Source organism: Symphodus melops, assembly GCF_947650265.1.
Source record: "Symphodus melops genome assembly, chromosome: 15".
Lineage (NCBI taxonomy): Eukaryota > Metazoa > Chordata > Actinopteri > Labriformes > Labridae > Symphodus > Symphodus melops.
Window position 1 is genome coordinate 1,412,031 of NC_136705.1, and position 20,554 is coordinate 1,432,584.

At 40.7% G+C, this 20,554-nt stretch overlaps 1 long non-coding RNA gene across 1 annotated transcript; it reads right to left on the reverse strand.

The window, feature by feature from the left end:
• Positions 1 to 12,935: 12,935 nt before the first annotated feature.
• LOC306836352 lies at positions 12,936 to 14,459 on the reverse strand. Its single transcript, XR_013780765.1, has 2 exons — positions 14,392 to 14,459; positions 12,936 to 13,353 (listed from the first exon to the last, which is right to left on the reverse strand). It is a non-coding gene; the product is annotated as an uncharacterized lncRNA (long non-coding RNA).
• Between the last annotated feature and the right edge of the window lie 6,095 nt (positions 14,460 to 20,554).

The window sequence follows — 20,554 nt, forward strand, 5'->3', positions numbered from 1 at the left end:
ACCTGAGCCTCACATGAAGTCTGTATCAAAAGACTGCTCCAGGTGAGGCTCGAACTCACAACCTCGGCATTGCTCTACATTGTACTGTCATATAAGTACCGCGCGCTAACCGATTGCGCCACTGGAGCTCACTGCTCAGCGAGCGCAGATCCGCTTTTAAACCAGGGACGGTTACCGTGCAAAACCGGAGATTTTAATCGTCGTTTATATGTTTTTGCTAGCTACGTGTACGTTAATATTTCAGTAAAAATGTCCAGCGAAGGTCGTCATAAAGGAAGAATGATGACGTGCGTCTGGTCTGGACTAACCGAACACACATACGGTTAATATTAACACGTGAAATCTCGTAATATATCAATAATATCTGTGGAGGTTTTTGTTAGTTTCTTATTAGTTTATGTTTTGGAGGTGTAGATGTAAAACCAACTGTGTATGTAAACTACTTCCGGTGTTACGGTGTAAAAGGCGACCGTGTTAAGTGGAGACTTAACGGCTGGATTCGGATCGTCTCCCTTTCTGTCACCTTCACCTGAATCCCGGAGAAAACGTCATGACGTCAAGGAAAGGAGGATTCATAAAGGACTAAAGGGGAAAAGCGAGTGCGTTGTTCTGACAATCCGACGGCATTTCCACTAGGTACGTCATTAAGCGACGGCGGAGGTTGATGACGTCATCCAGCCGTGGTGAAACTACAATTTTTCGAAAATGGACTACAAAAAAACCTTCATACCTGTGAAGAAATCCTGATAACCACACAAGTATTTTTTTAATAATAAGAAAAAAAAATACTAATTACTATTATATATTTATATATATATATAAATATATATATATTAGTAATTAGTAATTCAAAAAAAATATATTAAAAAAAATTCCAAAAAAATTACTAATATATATATATATTAGTAATTTTTTTCTTTTCTTTTTCTTTTGTGCAGTAAATAAGAAAAATAAATACTAATAAAAATACTAATTACTAATATATATATATATATTAGTAATTAGTATTACTAATATAACAGTATTACTAATATAGTATTACTAATATAACTAATATAACTGATATTAGTAATTAGTATTTTTATATTAGTATTTTTTTTTCTTATTTACTGCACAATAGTTCTGTTTACTACTGCATGTCAATTTACATCTTTAGTCGCTGTCCTTTGTATCTAACTTTGTAATTTTGTATTTTAACTCTGTACAGACATCTTGACACTTAATTCTTTTGTTGACTCTGTATCTTTGGTTCAGTTTTTGGTAGTTGCACTGTTGTTCATTTACTGCTCTGTGTGCCCTTGAAAATCACACACAGACTGTGACTCAGTTGGTAGAGTCGTGAGTCTCTCAATCCCCAGCTCCTGCAGCCACACGTCTTCTGTGGCCTTGGGCAAAACACTTAACCCCGAATTGCTCTTGCTGCTTCATTAGTAGTGTATGAGTGGATGAGTTACTTCTGATGGTCTCTTTACTCAGCAGCCTCTGCCATTAGAGTGTGAATGTGGAGGTGTGACCTGCGGTGTGAAAGCGCTTTGAGTCGTCAGAAGACGAGAAAACAAAAATACAAGCTGTTGTTTAGCATTTACACTAAGGTCTCTGCAGATTTCCCTACTCAAACTTCCTTTGTTTGACTCTCTGGTCATTGACTCTGCAGACTGAATGTGTTTGTTCAAATGCTGGACTCTGAGCCTAAAGATAACTGTAACAGAGAACACACTGAACAAACACACACATCTGCTAAAACACACACACGCGTTGTGATTACACAGCTCTGCATCATATTTATGCAGTTTTATGTGCGTGCACTCTTATCTTTAATTTTCATTACTAATAAAAGACTTTATAACATCTAATAAATGCACCAGCAGTGCGAAGTGCAAAGCTTGGTAACAGCAGAATCGGCAGTGTGCTTTCAAAACCTTCGAACAAACAGACTGAGTCATACCGGTGCGACCAATTTACCTGCCAACAAGCACCGCCATGGTCGCGAGTGCCCCCCCCCCACATTCATTGTATTTTTCACTGAGGGAAGCATGCTGGATACATGATGCTGCAGACCAGGGAGGCAGCGCCAATTTGAACATGTTTCCTCCCTTATGAGGTCAGAATGATGCATTGAAGGCAAACAGTGGTATACTGTTCAGTATATACAGTAACACTCGTAGGGGGCTGGTTTGATTAAAAAGGCTGCGAGGATAAAGAGTGAGCAGGGGAGGTGGGCGGAGACTCGCAGGTTGTCACAACTATCAACGTTGCTGAGAGCTCGACTAGCTACAGGTAGCTATCAGGATTATAAAACTCCGCCTGGTATAAATAGATGCACAGACACTGACTGAAACGTGTGGATTTACTGAACACAATGGACGTCATCATTCAAGTTTAAATCATTTTCCCCACAAACAGACTGTTTCTCCTGTAACAGGGCGACTTATAGTTCAGAAACATCCATCCATTTTCTACCGCTTATCCGGGTCACAGGGGCAGCAGTCATAGTAGTAGTAGTAGACATAGTAGGCATCAGGACCAGATGTCCGAGCCACCTCAGCTGTCTCCTCTCGATGTGGAGGAGTAGCGGCTCTACAGAGGAAGCCCATTTCAGCTGCTTGTATCCGGGATCTTCATGACCATAGGGTGAGGATAGGAACGAAGATCTACCGGTAACTCGAGAGCCACCACGGACTGCGGACGCTGCACTGATCGTCTGATGATCTCACTCTCCATCCTCCCCCCCCCCCCCCCCCCCACTCGTGAAGAAGACCCCGAGATGCTTAAACTCCTCCATGTGCGAACTCCCATGAACCCTCGAGCTACCGATGGAGAGCGTAGAGCTGGTCCAGTGTTCCACGGCCGGGACAACAACCGCATCGTTCTTCTTAGATCTGAGGTTCCACAAACAGAAAAAGAGGGACGTTAAAAGAGACAGGAGCTGAAACAAACCTGAATGAGGGATTTTTAGAGCAGCTGCTCTACAGGTTTAACTGATAACATGAAAGCTGATGGAGGATAATTTGGGATCTTTGAGTGTTCAGCTAATGATTGTCTGGGTCTTCTGGGCCACCGTAGTTCTGAGGGCAGCCCTGCGGATAACTGATCCAGTGTCAACTGCACAGCTAACGGAGCTTCCTTTGACACATCTGTTTAAACAATCACATAAACACACAACTACACACACTACAAATACACACATTACACAAACGTAGAAACAACACAATCACGGTTTACATGAATGCATTATAGTGATGATCGCTCCATTATAAGTTTAACAGTCAGTTTGTATGTCTCTGAGTTTGTGTCTTTATTTTATGACATCTCCTCTGACACACCCCGCTGCTGTGTTACACTGATAACACACACACACACACACACACACACATATATCCGTGACTTGCTGTTTGCTTTACACATAATGTTTATCTGTCAGATCAATACTTTAACTGGCTTTACACATTAACACATTAACTTGAATTTCCCTCGGGATCAATAAAGTATCTATCTATCTATCTAACACACACATCTTATTTCGGATTTGACTTCTTGGATCACCCTTTCACTCGCGTCCTAACACACACACACACACACACACACACACACCGTGTCACTGTGATAACATGGAGCCGCTTAATGTTTAGCCCAGGACACACACACCAGACACAAACGCACTCACATGGGGAAGCAGAGGATTACAGACGCACACACACACACAGACACACATGCAGCTCAGGGATGGAGGCGAGAGGAGTTCCTGCGAGGAGAAAACTAAGTGATACTCAAACAGGTGAGTGGATCAAACTGTTAATTATCAGTGTTTAATTATTGTAGATGTTTAACATTAATTTAGATGAATACCTGCAGACCTCGGTGTGAAGAGCTGTTATATATGTGTTGTTCACTCAGTGATGTGTGAACACCTGCTCACACCGTTATACCTGCAACAAACAGGTAAGTATAACACACATTAATCTACCAATGAAAGGACTCCTTTCTGATGCGTCGGCATCGAGTCGTGCTCAGGTGATGATCCAAAGGTGGACGGTGATTAACTCTTTCTTTGTCATGTTTAAATTAAAGGGACGGTGAGTTGATTTGGATTAAAGACAAACAACTCTTTTTGACCTGTGCAGAGTGAAAACCTGCCAAAGATAATCCTCAGGGTTGCTAATCGGAGCTATTAGCCCGTTAATCCATATTAGTGCACGCTCTTGAAAGAGGACACAGGACTGTTTGCACTCTGCGGGGGGCGGGGGGGGGACTGTATAGTGTGCCTAAAAGTAAAAAGTTTTAAAGACATTTTCACACCTGCACTTGTTATTTCCTCTGAATGAAAACTGTGTTGCTTGTTCACACCAAGCAGCAACCTCCGGTGTTGTAAAATCCTGCAGCTCGTCGAGTGTCCACAAGAGGCTGACACCACACCACAGGCAAATTAGCTTGTTTACAGCCTGTTAAAAAAAGGTCTGATTCGTTGTTGGACACACACTGTACAGAGGGGAATTTTTTATGAATAGCTCCATTCTGATTGGATGAAGGATCAGAGTTATTCACAATAAGGCGTGTAGCAGAGCTGATTGACAGGTGGGCGCCGTGTAACGGTTTGTCAGGAGGCTTAAAACCCGCCTCAGCTCTCAGCCTGTCGTTAGCTTGACTCAAAGTTAGCCTGAGACAGCATTTCCAGCACGGAGACCGCCATCCATGGGACACATGGAGGACTCCAGCGCCCCCTGCAGGGACACACGGGGGACACCAGCGCCCTCTGCAGGGACACACAGGGGACTCCAGCGCCCCCTGCAGGGACACACGGGGGACTCCAGCGCCCCCTGCAGGAATAGCACAACATCAAGGCCTGTCTTATCACTTCACAAACAAACGCTTAAAATTTTGGACAGAAAAAAAACAAGCTTTACCACCTGTTACATCCTTGACAATAAGGACATGCTCAGCTGGAAAAAAAAGATTTTAAAACAATCTGACGCATTTAAAAGTTTTAAGATTATCAACCACGCTGCACTTTCATACAGCAGAACCACAAGGTCTGTGTAGAAATGAACAGATGGGTGAATATTTACAGTGAGCTGTCAGAGTCACGTTTACATTTACAGAGCAACAAAGAGCGGAGGAGACCTGATGAAGAAGTGATGTTAGGACTGTCTTAAAGTAAGATCCTCTGACTCTGATGAGCAGGGGATCATATCCTGTACTTGTCATGTAACGGGAAGGGGGGGGGGACTCACCAGTCAGGTGTGAATGTCCCACCCTGACTTTACTCTGAAACGTCACTAAGCTGCTGCAGGAAAAATCCTGAAACTGTGTCCGTTTATTGACATTGTTTTTTAAAGTTAAACGTCTCCAAATAAAGTCATCTTGTCAAAGTGAACAGATGACTTTCTCTATATATTAACTAACTCGCCAGTTCAAACAGATTTATTTTCATCTGTTTAATCACGATATGTTTTTAACTACTGTAAATAATGTTTTGTTGAAATGTCAGATATTTGAAATAAAATTCTCCATTATTTTAACAGCGCTAATTTGAAGCATCAATGATTTAAAACACCTCAAATCAATTAAAAGGTTGTTGATTGTTAGTTTGTTAAATATAGAAAAATGAATAAAATTCAGAGATTTGATTTTAGACAAAAGTGTAAAAATCCTTTCTGTAAATAAGTCAGAGGAGAATGAATGAATGAATTAGAAATCCTACATGTTGGAAAAAGGATCAAACAAAATGTTGAGCAGAGTCTCATGTTGGACTTTTGAAGGTCGTTAATAAGAAATATTGATTCATATTGTGTTTTTCTTATTGTCTGATTAAACATTGATAAAATGTTTCTTTGTTTCAGTCTCTGAAGTTAAAAACGGCGCCCCTGAGTGGTTACATGACCACACTGATGATGGCGGTCGTCCTCCCTCGTTGGCGGTGCGTCTCTACTTGTACGCACTACACGGTTGTCTCTGTGAGGTGGTCTTCACGGCGCTGTGGGACGGGCTCGGCTCAGGGGACTTCAGGCTTGGGGGTCACAGCAGTCTGTGGGCGTTGCCCATGTATGCTTTCGCCATCTTCGTGATTGAGCACCTGAGGCTCCGCCTCCTGGCTCGGGACTGGCCTCTCAGTGCCCGTCTCACCGCGTACACTCTATTCATCTACTTGTGGGAGTTCAGCTGGGGGGCGGGGCTCAGCCTACTGGGGGCGTGTCCCTGGGACTACTCAGGTTACAGGTTTAACCTGAGAGGACTGGTGACGCTGGAGTACGCTGTTTTCTGGGCGTTGGCGGCGTTCATCGCAGAGCATCATGTCATTAAGAACACGCTGAGGATAAGACTGAAAGACTGACCTGAGATCGTCCTTATTTCTAAACTACAAACAGACAATGAGAGGTTTGTTACAGTGTGATCTGTAGCATCTGTGTGATGTTTAAAATAGGCCAAATGATGCCTTTTGTCAATTTCCTCAATGCCCACATGTCCTTGATTTGTCAAATTTGAATTCAGCACATTTGGAGTCAAGAAAAACTGTTTCTCTCTGTGTTGGTTTCAAAACCTGTGATTGGAGTTAGTGACATTTGAACTCAACACTGTGTGAAAATACAACACGACACAACAAGAGTACTGTGAGAGAAAATGAAGATACTTTTGTTAACATTTCAGATACATTTTCTGTCACATGCAAATTACCTGTAAGCATCACCACTTCCAGACAGCAGGAAGTTCCCAGGTTTCCACACAGGAATGACAATGGCATGTCTGATTGAAGCGTCTAAAACAAAGGAGAAGTGCAAAAGCAAAACTAGTGAAATATACAAGAAATATAATCTGAAGGAAATTCAGTAGGACAAGTTGCACTTACAGGTGGATCACACCATGCTGTCAAATGTGAGCAAAGACCCAAATAATATAAAAAGGAAAATCATAATTTGAAAACAATATTTATGTTTTATACCTGTGATTAAGCAATTGTCTAAATAACTTTCATTTCCTATCTGCAAACCCAATAAAAAAAAACTTGGCAAATGACATTCACACAATTAAAAGGGTTCAAACGTTAAGTCACAGGTGATTCCATTTCCTTGTTCAATCCAAACACACAGAGGTCAGCTCGGGTCAGGCAACTGCTTCCTGTTTTTACAACGAGCTCACCTGCTGGGTTGTCAGTGTCCAATCATTATTGAAATGATAACGTAGGAAGATGAGTGGTAGGGCTGCACACTGAGAAGCACTTATCTCTGTCTCATATATCACACAGCTCTTTCTTTCTTTGAAGAATACACACCCGCTGCTCTCAGGCAGGCTGCAGCTTGAAGGTCCATGATGCTTGGCACGGTTTCACTTTTTGTGATCGTTTCACCGTGAGGTCCACAGGCATTAGTGTCTATTAGAAGGGGAATAAAAACATCAAATCTTTCTCAAACTATTGTGTGTTTATTTACTACCTACCTGTGTTTGGGTCAGGAGGGAGCCCATGTAACTGCTGAGATGTTCCAGCTACAGCAGGATGATGCTGTGTAGGTATATCAGGTGCTGGGGGTCAAATGAATGTATACAACCTGCACATTTAGATTGTCTTTGCTTACAGGTAAAACCTCCACTTGCACCAGGTAATGTAAATAAGGCCTTATATGTAGAAGAAGAAATAATGACTTCGGGTTAAAGTCCAGCATTCAAAAACATACTGAAGTGAAAGTGACTCAAAGAAGACACTTAAGTAATTTAGTACGTTATGTTAGAAGGAGAATATACGAGGATCAAAATAAAAGTACTGATGGTGCAGAAGTCTATTGTTTCTCTGTAATGTCAGTTACTATAAGTTTGATTTATTTACATTAGTACACAACAGAGGTGGAAAAAATATACATGTAGCATCCAGTCAATATAAAGAACTGGTGATAAATGCCTTTAATGTCCGTCAGTGTCATTCATCAACGTAAGAGCTGAGCAAAAAACAAACAATAATTACAAACGTGTTTTAAATGAGCAGCTCATTAATTTCCTTCTTTAACTTTATAGAATTTCATACATTTGCAATAAACATTTACATACCTGAAATATTTTTTTTATAATTGTACCAACCTTGTTCCCCAATGGACTGATGCCAAAACACTGTTTTCTTCAATGTTTCTGTACTCTTTAACTCCTTACTATTTTTACTCTTCTTCGTTGCATAAACTACCGTTGTACCGCACTTCCGGTTAAAGGAAGCCTTCAAAATAAAAGCCCCACAACTCCACCATAGAGGTAAACTAAAAGGAGTCAAATTATTGGCCTTTACAACTTATAAACTAGAACAGAGCTTCTGGAGGTTCTTTCGTCGGTTTTTATACAAGTTAGCTGCTTTCTTCTTCTTCTGCTTTTTTCGTGGATTTTTTAACGGCGGTTAGCGTCGTGAAGTTAGTGTAGCGCGCGAGCTGTACGGTAACCATGGTAACGGCTCAGCAACGTCAGTTTGAAATGTAAACGGGAGTTTTGTCGGGAGAAGTTGCTGCGATTTCTCCAAAATGTTCAGTTCAGTTGTTCAGTTGCTGACAGTTTTCACCGAGCAGAGACTGTCTGCAGCTGCTGAAGAGATTCTGGAGGAGTTTGAAAGAACTAAAGCAGAATATGAGGAGGAAATCTGTCGATTAAAACGGGAAACGAATCAACGACGCCACCTGCTGGATGCTGCTTTCAACCCTAGAGTCCGCTTACACAGATTAGGTAGGTCTTTTTAATGCTTCTTTATTTCCTTTCCAGTGAAATGTGAACATTTCTTCCACTAATGATGGTTTATGGCTCAGATATACTCTCTGTTGAACCTGGTTTACCGCCAACAAACGGCTGCGTCATGAACGTTGACGGTCACGTGCCTGCCGTTACGCATCGTCTGTTTCAGGAGGATAGTGTGTGTGTGTGTGTGTGTGTGTGTGTGTGTGTGTGTGTGTGTGTGTGTGTGTGTGTGTGGGTTTAAAATGAAAAATTAAGTCTCCCGGTGATTTGTTCGTTCTCTTTTAAAGAATACTTAGTCCTTCATGAATTTGACAAACTTCATTTTTATTCCATTACAGACTTGTCACCATGTCGTTAGCCTACCACTTCTAGTTTTGCTTTCTTCACTCTGTCGCGTAACTGTAATGATGACCCGCTATCGCCATCTTGTGGTCAACTGTAATAACACTTGATCATCACACCCGGCAGAACAGAGCCAAAGTTACAATGCTGTGTAAACCAAACCACTTGGTGGAAACGAGGCGACTCTCTCTCTCTCTCTCTCTCTCTCTCTCTCTCTCTCTCTCTCTCTCTCTATCTCTATCTCTCTCCCTCTCTCTCTCTCTCTCTCTCTCTCTCTCTCTCTCCCTCTCTCTCTCTCTCTCTCTCTCTCTCTCTCTCTCTCTCTCTCTGTCTCTCTCTCTCTCTCTCTCTCTCTCTCTCTCTCTCTCTCTCTCTCTCTCTCTCTCTGTCTCTCTCTCTCTCTCTCTCTCTCTCTCTCTCTCTCTCAGTATGTGATCTGAGATATTGGTAATGTATGGATATGAAAACAAGCTAAATGGAAACACAGCCGGCATATCAATTCACCCTGAGAACCTTCAGGGTGAATTCATGTTTTCAGTATTTGGACTAAACTCAAGGTACTTGTGCCCCAATGAAATGATGAGCCTGATGAGCTGACAGTTACATCTTTAACTTACTGTTGATGCACGTAGCAGCCATGTCGGATTCCAACTCGGGTTACTCCAAGTTGCTCCGACTTTCCGACTAGTAAATACAACTTCAGGGGGCGTTCCAGTTCACACTTCTGACTGGGAACTCCCAGTTCAACTAGAACGCAGCATATGAAACATTCATGTGGGGGGAATTTCAAATTAAAGGCAAGTCTTTAAAGATGATGTCATATATTGAAGTTTACACCGATTTGATTGAATCTTTGTTCAACCAATCAAAGAATCGATGTGGAGTGATGGATCGTTGAGCCCCGAGGTCCCCTCATTACAGAAAAGACATAAAGCCATGTACTGCTTCCTGACACCACTATGAGCTTTCTGTCCCTCGTGACTCCGCCCACTGAGACATCTCGTGCACGCCCTCTATAAAGTAGTGCTATCAGTGGTTTCATCTGAGTAGGAAATTCAGGTTTTTATAACTTTATGTATTTCACTGTTTTCACAGATGTGCAGCAGCTGGTGGTGAGTCAAGACGAGGTTTCCCCAGAGCAGCAGGATCTGAGCCCTAGACTGGACCAGAGCGAGCCACCAAACTCACCACAAGTTAAAGATGAAGAGAAGGAACTGTGGGGCAGACAGGAAGGAGAGCAGCTTCAAGGGCCAGACGAGTTTGATATCAGCATGTTAACATTCCAACTTGTCCCAGTGAAGACGGAAGAAGAAGACGAAGAGAAACCTCAGTCCTCACAGCTTCATGAAAACCAAAGTGAAGAGAGCAGAGACACACAGCATATAAAAACAGAAGCTGACGGAGAGGACTGTGGAGGAGCAGAACCAGGCAGAGACTTTAATCCAGACAGTCATTTACAGCCAGATACTCCTCACAAGACTTCAGACTTTTCTGGATCTGATACTGATGACAGTGGTGATTGGGAGGAGAGAGATGAACCTCAGGAAGGTTTAAAACTTCTGCCAAACAAAGACATAGCAGATACTCCTGACAACACTTCACTCTCTGAATCAAAGACAGATGACACAAGTTGGGCTTTGGAGGGCTCCAGGAATCCTCAGGAAGATTTAAACCCTGTGCAAAACAAAGATGTACCTGTGAGTAATGTGGTATGTAATACAGCTAAAACATCAGTCAGCTCTTCTGAATGTGCTACAAGCTCCGGAGGAAAGAAAGTGAAAAAACAAAAAGGAATCCAAACAGGAAGGAAACTTTTGAGTTGCAAAAAATTCAGCTGTTCACTTTGTAAAACAAGTTGTTCTTACCGAGCAGCTCTTGTGGTACACATGAAGACCCACAAAGGGGAGAAACCCTTCAAGTGTTCAGTTTGTGGTAAAAGATTTAAACTAAATGGAGATCTGAGGAAACACTCTGCAGTTCACTCTGGAGAGAAACCATTTAGCTGTTCAGTTTGTGGTAAAAGATTTGCACTAAATGGACATCTGAGGCGACACTCTGCAGTTCATTCAGGAGAGAAACCATTTAGCTGTTCAGTTTGTGGTAAAAGATTTGCACTAAATGGACATCTGAGGCAACACTCTGCAGTTCACTCAGGAGAGAAACCATTTAGCTGTTCAGTTTGTGGTAAAAGATTTACACTAAATGGACATCTGAGGCAACACTCTGCAGTTCATTCAGGAGAGAAACCATTTAGCTGTTCAGTTTGTGGTAAAAGATTTACACAAAATGGAGATCTGAGGCGACACTCTGTAGTTCACTCAGGAGAGAAACCATTTAGCTGTTCAGTTTGTGGTAAAAGATTTGCACTAAATGGACATCTGAGGCGACACTCTGCAGTTCACTCAGGAGAGAAACCATTTAGCTGTTCAGTTTGTGGTAAAAGATTTGCACTAAATGGACATCTGAGGCGACACTCTGCAGTTCACTCAGGAGAGAAACCATTTAGCTGTTCAGTTTGTGGCAAAAGATTTACACAAAATGGAGATCTGAGGCGACACTCTGCAGTTCACTCTGGAGAGAAACCATTTAGCTGTTCAGTTTGTGGTAAAAGATTTGCACTAAATGGACATCTGAGGCAACACTCTGCAGTTCACTCAGGACCATTTAGCTGTTCAATTTGTGGTAAAAGATTTGCACGAAATGGACATCTGAGGCGACACTCTGCAGTTCACTCAGGAGAGAAACCATTTAGTTGTTGAGTTTGTGCTAAATGATTTACACAAAATGGAGAGCTGAGACACTCTGCATTTCAGTTTTGAAGTTGTTTTGCTTTGTTCATAAAAAACACTGTTCTAACATAAAATAAACATTCTTGTTTGCAATGTCTTTGATTGTGTTTTGTATATTTACTGACCCGCTTACAGAGTGCTTTATGAAACATTTCAGCAGTTAAAAAAAATTAACAATAAACAAGGTTTAAAAAGTGTAGAGTAGGTAACCTTAACGTTATGTTTGATGTGCTGTCCTCTTCTAAAACCTTGGCTACTGTCTGATGCCGCAGTAGATCTCACATTATTAGAAATAAAGAACAAGAATAGAGAGTTGTGTTTGAAACACCACACAGCAATAAAAGAAAAGTGGTACACATCAGATATTCCAACCCACACTCCACACCAGGAGGTGGCGGAAATGCACCAATTTGTTGTTGCCAATAAACCTCAAAGAAGAAGATGCAGATGACCCCATGTGTTCATCATGTCTGGACAGTAATGAATGTGCATTTTGTAAAACAGAAGTAGAAACACTTGAGCACTTAATGTTTTCTTGCAAAGTCTCAGATTTATTTTGGAAGAACTTCACAAGTTGGATATCCCATAATAACCTGAATGTGCCTCCCCTGACATACAACAGTGTGAAACTCGGTTTCATAATGGAGGACAAGAAATTAGAATTGAACAGAAATAACTTGCTTCTACTTGCCAAATACTTTCTACACAAATTGAAATTCTCGAAAACTGCCCCATTTTTTTTGAAGGAGCTGCACCTCCATGTTGATTCTTTGAAACTTCTGAGATCCAGGAAGGCCCTATGTCTGTGTGTCCATCGATCCCTTGTTTTGTTTTTGTTTGTTTGTTCTGTTGTATTTTGTTTTTATCTGTGACGCGCTATGCTCGGTTCTGTAAAGTATGGAGCTTTTCTGTTCAGTTTTTTCATCTTTTTTGAGCTGGAAAAAATAGTTTATCTGCAGTGAACTCTTCTAACCGACATGTGGAATCTAAAGGATCTTTGCAGTTTTTTAGGTAAAAAAAAATAAAAGTGATTTATGTGTCATTGGTTGGTCAAAGTCTTTATCCATCAAGCGGACACATAAGCAGTCTAAGGTTTGCCAAGTAAGTCACTTATCTAGCACGATTTATCTTTTTATGATATTTTTTTAACATGAGCGAACATAATAACTGACATGCTATGTTTCTTGATACTCAGAGGTGAGACAAAGTCATTGGTTTGGAAGTCACAAGTCCGAGTAATCAGAGTGGACGCTCACACAGGTCACCATGTGGTGGACACTGAAGCTTCAGTGTTTAGCCAGCTTTGCATCGGTCTCTAAACCAATTCAGTTGCCTGATGATTTATTCACATGTATGCGTTTAAAAAAAAAGAAACAGCTTGAATTGGTACTTGTATACAGTTCATGTGCTCTCCAGTCTTAACACTATGTATATCACACATGGTGTGTGTGGCGTTCAGGGTCTCTTCCTCTCTGGGTCCTGGACCACAAACAGAGCCACAGTCCCCTCCTCCCTCGTCCACTCGTACCTGCACAAACACAACAACAGTTAGATATCTGCAGGTGAGGTCAGACTGCAGCTCATTCCTGCCAAATCAGCATTTTTATGTCTTCATCCAGAGACCGGCTGATACATCCTCGCTCGAGGCTAAAGGGAAAAGTCGTGCATTTTCTGCAGCTGCCCTGAAGCTCTAAAGTATTACATGTTCCCCTGTGCATTTCAGTGTCCTTACAGCTGCCTACCATTCCACTCCTTCACTTCCTCTGGTCCTGAAGGGAGTATTTTTTTTAAATCTGATTTTACTCTTAGCGTAATGTGCTAATTTTGTCTCTGGTTGTTTTTTTAAAATTAGCTCTATAAATGGAATTGCTTTGATTTGATTTGCCTCAGCTGACTTTAGTGTTGTATTACTTGAAATCTCGAAACCACTTTCAGAAGGTCTCGGTCTTTGAATCAAAATGATTTCAGACCACCACTGATCTGCTATTTTTCCACACCATTACTGTGACAGAAGCAAAAAGTCCCTTTCTAAAACAACATAGAACTGCAAGTCATTTGTGGTTTGATTTTTTTTTTCACCCCGTTACGGCCGTAACCTTCCCGGTGTAACGGTCTCGGTGAGTCACGCGCCCCCTATACCCAAGATGACGATTTTTCACTGATACTTGGTCTTCTTGCCTAAATGTCTCGGGTTTGTCCCGGTCTCTGAGCTCTCTGGTTTCAGGTATGTTTTGGTCTTGATGACAACATTAGCTGACATTTAGCCAAACATGGGGCTATCCCAGATTTATCTGTCATCACTGGGAGAACTGGGAGTAGAGGGCAGTGGGGCATACAGCCTAACCCAGCATAGACAGGCTTCTGACCAGGACTCTGCCTTGAGCTCGTGGAGGGCGGCTCTGGGAGCTGACTGTCACTGGACTATTGTTAGCTATTGTTATTTTTAATGCACACTGCTCACTCCAGTTCTCGCCTGTACTCATCGGCTTCCTGTTCAATTAAGGATCAATATGAAAATGATATTAGTCAGACACAGCGCCCTGCATGGCGTGGCTACGTGACTCACTGTTGGTGTTCATGGATGAGTAAACTGTCTCCTGCTGAGAGTCTGAACTCCTGCTGGTTCATGGTCACTTTAACACACACACACACACACACACACACACACACACACACACACACACCACTCTTCTGCACTGACGACTCCGTGCGACCGCCACCAAACACCGTCACCTGTGATAAAACACACATCATCTTCATCTTCATCATGCAGCACAATGAGGAGTCGTGGTTAATCACTAAAAGTCATAAGTAACAGAAATCACGAGTATTTAATCACGCCATCAGGTGTGAGTTCCTGTTGGATATTTTTGATTGTCACTGCACATCAGTACCTGACTGTTGCTATAGAAACGAGACTTCTGCATTTTTTATCAACTATGAAACTGAAAAAAATATAAAAATAAAAAACGATTCTGCAGCTGAAGGGAGTGTTCACGAGCACGTTCGTTCTGGAGGAACAACCTGCTCTCTGTTACCTGTTCAAAGTCACCTGTGTCCTGTCAGCTGCTCTCTGTTACCTGTTCAAGGTCACCTGTGTCCTGTCAGCTGCTCTCTGTTACCTGTTCAAGGTCACCTGTGTCCTGTCAGCTGCTCTCTGTTACCTGTTCAAGGTCACCTGTGTCCTGTCAGCTTCTCTCTGTTACCTGTTCAAGGTCACCTGTGTCCTGTCAGCTGCTCTCTGTTACCTGTTCAAGGTCACCTGTGTCCTGTCAGCTGCTCTCTGTTACCTGTTCAAGGTCACCTGTGTCCTGTCAGCTGCTCTCTGTTACCTGTTCAAGGTCACCTGTGTCCTGTCAGCTGCTCTCTGTTACCTGTTCAAGGTCACCTGTGTCCTGTCAGCTGCTCTCTGTTACCTGTTCAAGGTCACCTGTGTCCTGTCAGCTGCTCTCTGTTACCTGTTATTATTTTCCTGACACTTGTTACCTGCTCTTTGTAATGTACTGCCCGCCCTACAGAGGGCGCTCTGTTACCACCTGCTTCTAATTCCTTGTTAGCCTGTTACCTCCTTCCTGTTCCCTCCTACCTTCCTTTCACCTGCACTACGTTACCTGCTCTCTGTTTCTTCTTGCCTCCTTCTACCTGTGTCTGTGAAATGATAACATAGGAAGATGAGTGGTAGGGCTGCAGGCTGAGAAGCACTTATCTCTGTCTCATATATCACACAGATCTCTTTCTTTGAAGAATACACACCCGCTGCACTCAGGCAGGCTGCAGCTTGAAGGTCCATGATGCTTGGCACGGTTTCACTTTTTGTGATCGTTTCACCATGAGGTCCACAGGCATTAGTGTCTATTAGAAGGGGAATAAAAACATCAAATCTTTCTCATACTATTGTGTGTTCAAGGCCTTATATGTAGAAGAAGAAATAATGACTTCGGGTTAAAGTCCAGCATTCAAAAACATACTGAAGTGAAAGTGGCTCAAAGAAGACACTTCAGTAATTTAGTACGTTATGTTAGAAGGAGAATATACGAGCATCAAAATAAAAGTACTGATGGTGCAGAAGTCCGTTGTCTCTCTGTAATGTCAGTTACTATTAGTTTGATTTATTTACATTAGTACACAACAGAGGTGGAAAAAGAAATATATTCTCACATGTCACATTTGATTTTGAGCTGATGGAAGGAGAGTTTACAAAACTGTTTTATAATGATACATACAAATAAAAGCAAACAGTAATTTTACGTTATACACAAAAAACGTATTAATCCCTGAGAACTTCAGGTGTTGATATGAACCATAGACTGTAAAAAATAATGGACGGGACAAAGTCCCCTGTGGAGTGAAGCTTTTATTTTTAGAGCTCCCCCTACTGACTGGCTGCAGTATAGGCCTCCTCAATGATAACAGACGGGATGTGGGTCAAACTGTTAAGTTAAAATACTCGTCACATAATTTTTTTCCAGACCTAAAGTCTGCTGTGATCATTAGATATTATCACCCTACATGGTGTTCAAGTGCTCATTTTTCTGTGAAGTTTGTTTTAAATAAGTTATTTGAGGTTAAAAAACGGGATTTTAAGTCATACACAGCGATGATTGACAGCCGCGGATCCTGCGTAGCGCTCTTCAGAAATGGAGATTAGTCAACGGAAAGCTGCAAGGAAAAAATCATGGTCTGTATCAAGTAGTGGAGAAGAAGGCTCATCAACTCAAGTTTAAAAAAAACTGAAAGCTAGAACTAATGGGAACAATAAACCCCAAAGTGACAAGCAGGAGGATTTGAAAGTTATCATTACATTCAGTAATGATAAAGGACATTTTCATCCAGTCAAGGTGACGAAAGCAATTGAGAAAGAAATAGGGAAGATCAAGTATGCTAAACTGTTGGGTAACAGAAGAATTCTCATATCAGCAGTGAACAAGAAACAACAAGAGAAGATCATGAAAATGAATCATCTTGATGGAAGTCAGATTAAAGTACATTCACCAGGAATGGTTGAGAAAACAAGAGGAGTGATATCAACCTCTAGAGATGACAAATGAAGAAGTGAAGAAAGAGTTGCAAGGCAGTAAAGTACTCGAAGCTCAAAGACTCAAAACAAATAAAGGTGGTGTCAAGAATGATAGTTTGTCTGTGCTGCTTGTTTTTGAAAAGACAATGCCTTTGGAAGTCAAAATAGGATGGTTCAACTATAAAGTGAGGGAATATATTCCTCCACCTCTAAGGTGTTTCAAATGCCAGAGAATAGGGCACATAGCTCAACAATGCAAATGGAAACAGAGATGTGCAAAATGTGGAGAAGAACATGATTATGGTAAATGTAAAAAGGATGCTAAGTTAAAATGCTGTAACTGTGGAGGTGAGCATAGTGCTGCATATGCTGGATGTGGTCCAAACTCAAGCTAAAGAAGTACAGAGGTACAAAACTCTGAATAAGGTGACATATGCTGAGGCATTAAGAAGTGTAAGTATTCATGAAAACAGACAAAATAGTCTAAATGAGTTTCATACAAACACAGATGGAAATTTGAGGAATGCAGGTCCCCAGCGGGCAGGTACAGAATCTACTCCCCCTGGAAGATTGACTACAGTACAGCAGCAATGCAATCATAAGTGCAACGTTAAGGAGAACACCTTGATAGTGGAGAAGGAAAGTTTTGTAGCTTTTATATGTAAAGTAATTAATGTTGCAACACGACAAGAAAGAAAGAGTGATCGAATTAAGACAGTAGTAGAAGCTGCAGAGGAGTTTCTAGATATCAAAGATTTAAAAGCTGAAGACATACATCGTATGTTGAGGGGTGCAAATGAGGAGGGTTCTCAGAATATCACTTAATCTAGTGATGGTGTTCCTCATTTTACAATGGAACGCTCGGAGCTTGATTGCAAATGGACAAGAATTTAAAAGGTTTGTAACAGAATCTGAAATGAGACCTGATGTTGTTTGCATTCAAGAAACCTGGCTTAGGCCTCACCTTGATTTCATTTTACCTGGATATGAGTCTGTTAGGTTTGATCGAGATGGAAATCAGGGAGGGGGTTGTGCAACATTTGTAAAAGATGGAATACCATTCAGAAGAATATCAACCTCAACCGATATAGAATGTGTGATCATTGAAATATGTAAATCAGATGGAAATATAACAATAATTAACATGTACAATCCTTGTAAATTATTAAATCTGAGAATATTAGAAGACATAATGAGACGAGAAATATGGTGTGGAGACTTCAATGCACATAATAATCTCTGGGGAAGTAAGCATGAAGACATTAATGGCAGAATAGTGGAAGAATTGATGGATGTTAGGCAGTTAGTTTGTCTAAATAATGGAAATGGTACAAGAATTGATATACGATCTAACTCAGTATCTTGTATTGATCTCACTTTAGTTTCCAATAACTTTGCACACTCTTGTGAGTGGAATATAGAAAATAATACAAACATAGGAAGTGATAATTTTCCAATATTGTGCACTATAAATGTTGAAATAGATTTCACAGAAAATTCCAAGTCATAAGAAATGGTGTTTTGAAAAAGCAGATTGGAAAGACTTTAAAGAATTATGCTGTAAATTTGCAGATTCAATTTCAATGGAGGGTAATATTGAGGAATGTACAGATGAAGTATCAAAAGCCATATTAAAAGCAGCAGGAAAAAGTATTCCTTTCAAATCAGTAGGGGGTAAAAAGAAAATGGTCCCATGGTGGAATGATAAATGTACGGAAGCTATCAAGGAAAGAAATAGTTCATTGAGATTATTAAGAAATAATTTGAATTCAGAGAACTTAATTAATTATCAAAGGAAAAAAGCTCAAGCTCATGGAAAATTCATGTGGAAAAAGTAGAATCTAAATGTAAGAAAATTATACATTTAATGAGAGCAATAGCTGGACAAGTGTGGGGAGCTGATAAAAGATCGCTCATATACATATATAGGGCTTTGATGAGGTCAACTATAGACTATGGGTGCTTTGTGTACAGAGCAGCAGCCAAAACTCATTTATTAAAAATAGATAGAGTTATTAATAAAGCACTGAGGATATGTGCTGGTGCAATGAGATCAACTCCAATTCAGGCATTACAGGTGGAGTTAGGAGAAGCCCCCTCAGACCTAAGAAGTGATAAACTCATGCTATCATATTGGAGTCGGTTACATGGTAGTGATAGTTCAAATCCTGCTAAAATTGTAATAAAATATTGTTGGGAATATCATTATTTTAACGGTAATGGATTTGGCTGGGAAATAAAAACTAAAGTAGAGGAATATAAGATTGAAAATATACAGTATGCTTTACATCTCCTACTCCTATCAGTAATATTCCTATTTGGATGTTTCCGGCTACTGAGGTAGTTTTGAGTTTGATGGACCTAAAAAGAAAATGGGGAGACAATGAGAAAAGAATATTGGTAAGTCAGTATATTAAAAATAAATATTACAATTATATAGAAATATATACAGACGGATCTAAAGACGAAGAGGATAGGGTAGGTATAGAAATAAGCATACCATCAATAAAAGTAAATATTGGTAAAAGATTACCTGATCAGTTGTCAGTATATACGACAGAAATGATGGCTATTATTATAGGACTTCAATGGGTGGAAGAAGTGAAACCAGATAGAGCAGTACGTTGTGTTGATTCCTTATCCGCCCTCTATAGTATCCAGAATATGAAATCGGATAGAGAAGATTTAATGTTAGAAATTCATCAAAGTTTGTTTAGACTACATAAACTTCTTATAGAAGTGAGATTCTGTTGGGTACCTGCACATGTAGGAGTTAAAGGAAATGAAAAAGCAGATAAAATAGCTAAACTTTCTACTAAAATCGAAGAATGTATAGATGTTCCTTTTGGTAAAGGCGAAATTAAGACATTGATCAAAAAAGAAATGACAAAGAAATGGCAAGTCAGATGGGACAGGAATAAAAATGGGAGGAAATATTACAATTTACAGAAATCTATAAATACACAAGGAGTAAATAGGAAAAATAGAAGAGAGGAGACAATTTGAACTAAAATGAGATTTGACCATACAGGGTTGAATAACACAATGTTTTTGTTAGGTAAAAGAGAAACTGATGAATGTGAGGAATGTGGAGTCACAGAAAACGTTGAACACATATTGTTCCATTGCAAAAAATATAGAAGAATGAGGATCAGACTAAATCAAAAGATAAGAGAGGTAGGAAGGAAATGGAGTATTGAGGGATTACTTGGAACTACAGGAGAAGGAATCAAGAACACACAGAAAGCTGTGATACATTCATTTACTTGATATTAAATAGAGAAGTATAAACTCAAGCTACATACTCCGGTACAGTAGGTGGCGGTATACACCTCTTTAAGATATGTTTGTAACCCGCCATTAAACTAAAAGAAGAAGAAGAAGAAGACTTCCGGTCTTCACAGTGGAGGTCTGCAGCCTGAAGTTGAAGCGTAGCGCGCGAGTTGTAAGGTAACCATGGTAACAGCTCAGCAACGTCAGTTTGAAATGTAAGCGGCGTTTTGGAGGGAGAAGTTGCCGCGATTTATTTATTTTTAAACAAAATGTGTGAAGTTGAGTTGCTGAGAGCTTTCATCGAGCAGAGACTGTCTGCAGCTGCTGAAGAGATTCTGGAGCAGTTTGAAAGAACTAAAGCAGAATATGAGGAGGAAATCTGTCGATTAAAACGAGAAACGAAGCAACAACGCCGCCTGCTGGATGCTTTCAACCCTAA